General features: G+C 38.5%; 1 long non-coding RNA gene across 1 annotated transcript; it reads right to left on the bottom strand.

The window, feature by feature from the left end:
• Positions 1-685: 685 nt before the first annotated feature.
• Positions 686-3,232, bottom strand: LOC121161260. Its single transcript, XR_005884668.1, has 3 exons — positions 3,016-3,232; positions 1,810-1,896; positions 686-719 (listed from the first exon to the last, which is right to left on the bottom strand). It is a non-coding gene; the product is annotated as an uncharacterized LOC121161260 (long non-coding RNA).
• Between the last annotated feature and the right edge of the window lie 75 nt (positions 3,233-3,307).

The following is a 3,307-nucleotide window of genomic DNA, read 5'->3' as shown; positions in this document are numbered from 1 at the left end:
TACTTTACGGAAACTAGGGATTATGGTTGGTAATAGGAGCAGATGATAATAGGTGATTGTCACAAGTTTCATTATATGCGGCTACATGATGATCAGAAGGACCTTCAAAGTTGCTCTTACTTCTTGGTATTTAAACATCTAGCTCTTGATTTCCCTCTCCTACCAGTGACAGAGTACATTTTTTAGTATTCCAGGTGTTTTTCCAACACTTATCATGGAATTCTGCTTTGCTTCTTTACATCTTGAGCATCTCAATAATAATCATCTCAGTTGTGCTTACATTATTCCTGAATAGTTTAAATTAACCTATCCAGACGACTTACTAAGGCCCTTTTTACCCCAGACTTATATCTTGTGCACAGCGCCCTCTGCTGCTGTGCCTGAGGCCCCCATTTCTCTGCCTTGGAAGCGCTCTTGCAGCTCTCAGATTCCGGGAAGCATCTCAGTGCAGCTGTAGAAGCAGGCATGTTCCCACTGCTGGGAAGTCCTCAGCAGTAATTCACGCGGACAAAGACACTTTGACATTCAGTGCTGCTCAGAAGTCTGGCAGATTTCTGCTAACTTAGAAGTTCAGTTCACAGAATGAAAACTATGTAAAACAGCGGAAATACAACGATGAGTAAGACATTTAATTCGTGCCATCTGAACATTCCTTACATGCTTTACGTAGTCATGTAAGTACTTACTCTGCTCTGAACTGTATCTGGAAATATGAGTTTCTGTGGAAGAAATGTGCAAAAATGGTTTTACTGTAAGAATTGTTCTCCCCCAAACCCAATTTTCTTCACTGTAAAGTGTGCTTCTTTGCTGCTAAGGTGGTCTTTCTGATACACTACGTTATTAGTTCTCACTTTTCAGGGGCTTAGCCAGCTGTAGTCTGTCTTTTTATGCTACTTAATCTCAGTTACAGAATATTGCTGATTGGAAGGGAATGGCAAAACATTTAGAAAAATCTTAGGAAGATGGACTTTATGACATGGAAAAGGTCTTTGCTTTTATAAACCTTATCTGTTTCATTGGCAAGTACTATTCTATTTGTCTCATCTTACCATCTCTATGCTAAATCACTAAAAGTTTCCAAGTCTCTCTATATATTAGATATCAGTGAGTACTAGAATAGTATCATCTATCTTTCATTTTATGTTTTTATGTGAGTAATATTTCTTGAAGCGTAGTTTGCTTTTAAAATGTTTTTGTTATTATTGCTTAACACTCTGAGTCAGAGACATAAATTCTCACAGGGAGGCTAACTGCCTACATGTGGATGTACTGAACACTTGGCAGTGACCCAGTCTTTCAGCAGGTCGGGCTGAGGGTCTTGGGATGTTTGGAAGAGTGGAGAAATTTGCAAAATGGATGGGACTGAGGGAACTTTTTGAGGGCATTTCTGGTCTTGGTAGGCTTTGTGCCTTGGGGCCAGGTGGTTGAAACCAATGCAGAGGGTCAGTGGGGTAGTATAAGGCAGAGGTTAGACTGGCTCTTTGGAGTGCAGAGCAAGGCCCTGATGGGGATTCTAGATTATTCCGGGACAGTAAAGCTGAGGCTTGTGTCCTTGCTCCATCAATCTAGAATCTGTGTACAGATGACGGAAGTGAAACACTGGTTTCTGGCTGCTTCCTGCTGATAAAGGCTGATGACTGATGGTGTAAGCTTCGAGAATTTAAAAGTGCAAGGGAAACCACTACTATTTCTTGACTCTTACATTGAGATAATCTCTGTCTAAAAAGTGGAGATAAACTCTGACTGACTCTCAGTGCTCCTCCCTCTGACTTTCACAGAGAATCGCCATTATGATACTATATTACTTACCATTTCGCTTGCGTCGTGTCCATCTTGCTAACAAAATAGCCAGAACAGCAAGTGCCAGTAGAGTCAAGACGACAGCCAACGTTATTTCTGAAACAAAAACTAACCTGTAGGCCTTCTTATTTGGGCCAGCTCATTATCAGAGGCAACTTCTGGTCACTTCCTACTGTCCACTAGATTGTCTTTTCTTTCTCCTTGCTGCTACTTTGACTCCTGAATTCCTTTGTCTTTCTCATTTTACTGTCCTCACTTCCCTGCCCTTACTCATTTCTTATCTTTTGTGTTAGTTTCTTTGGTTACATAGTTCAAGGAATTCAGAGGCTGTTCCCCACAGTTTAGAGCAGAAAATTAATTGAATCAATTACTTCAAGACAAAAAGTTAGAGGGAATCAGTGGTTTTCAAAACAACCCACAAGTATGTGAGGTAGAATACATCCTGCTGTAACTGTTCAGGTTCCTTTTGTGTGTAATTTATTTGCATTCAGTTGATATTTGAGAAAATCTTGTAGTCATAGGAAAGGAAAAAATTAAATAATTAGACAACTTTCCATGATTTTGAGGAACAGAGAATATTAAAGTTTTTGGAGAACAGACAAGGTGAGGGGAAGAAATAGGAATAAGGGAAAAAAAAGGATGAAGTAACATTTAATCTATTTTATACAATGAAAAATTTGAAGAATATAAAATCCTGAAAGGCTAATGACGTGGTGTTACACCAAGATAACAACTACTTCAAATTTTCTCTTAGAGAAAAAAGAAAAAAAATTCGTGGTAAAATCAGAATAAACCTCTAGAGAGTAATATTTCCTTGAATAGTTTCTCAAATACTCTATCCTTAGGGTGGTAAGATAATGACCTACCTCAGCTATGAGTAAATAACAAGAAACTACTATTTTTCAGATTTGAAATATAGAATGGACACTACTATAAGAGGTGAATTAATGGGCTCATGAATTTTCTTATTTTTTTTTCATTGATCAATTCAAACCTCAGAAACCATGGGAAACAAACTAGTGCTATCACTTTGGAGCTGAGTTGTCTGTAATTCATTTCTCACAAACTCACAAAGGAAATAATAAAAGAGAAAGAATTGGTATTGAATTTGACAAAAAAGGAGGGAAGGAGGGTAATGGAGTTGTGTTAAAATTCAAACAGAAGCTTCCTGGATAACAGGGTCAAGGAATCCTCGGAGAGGGAGCTGATCCTTACCCAAAGCTGACATTCTCCAGGTACTGTCTTCACCAAGGTCCTTGTCATCTGGATTTCTTTGTCAGAGGCAGATCAAGGTTGCATGAACAGCTCAAACTCACAATTTCTGAAGAGTAGAAATTTGAGTGTCAGGCAGGCCCTTATAGAAACAGATATGTAAAGTTACTAAAGAATTTTATAGCTCAGGATATCAGATCAAAGAAAACTAGGCTACTGTGTTCTATGAAGGTTCTGGAATCTGTGTCATAACAAAGACTTAGAACTTCAGAAAGTTACCAGGAAAGAAAAGAAG

Source organism: Ochotona curzoniae, unplaced genomic scaffold (assembly GCF_017591425.1).
Source record: "Ochotona curzoniae isolate NIBS_2020 unplaced genomic scaffold, NIBS_Ocur_1.0 contig_4772, whole genome shotgun sequence".
NCBI lineage: Eukaryota > Metazoa > Chordata > Mammalia > Lagomorpha > Ochotonidae > Ochotona > Ochotona curzoniae.
This window is presented reverse-complemented; position numbering and strand designations above follow the sequence as displayed.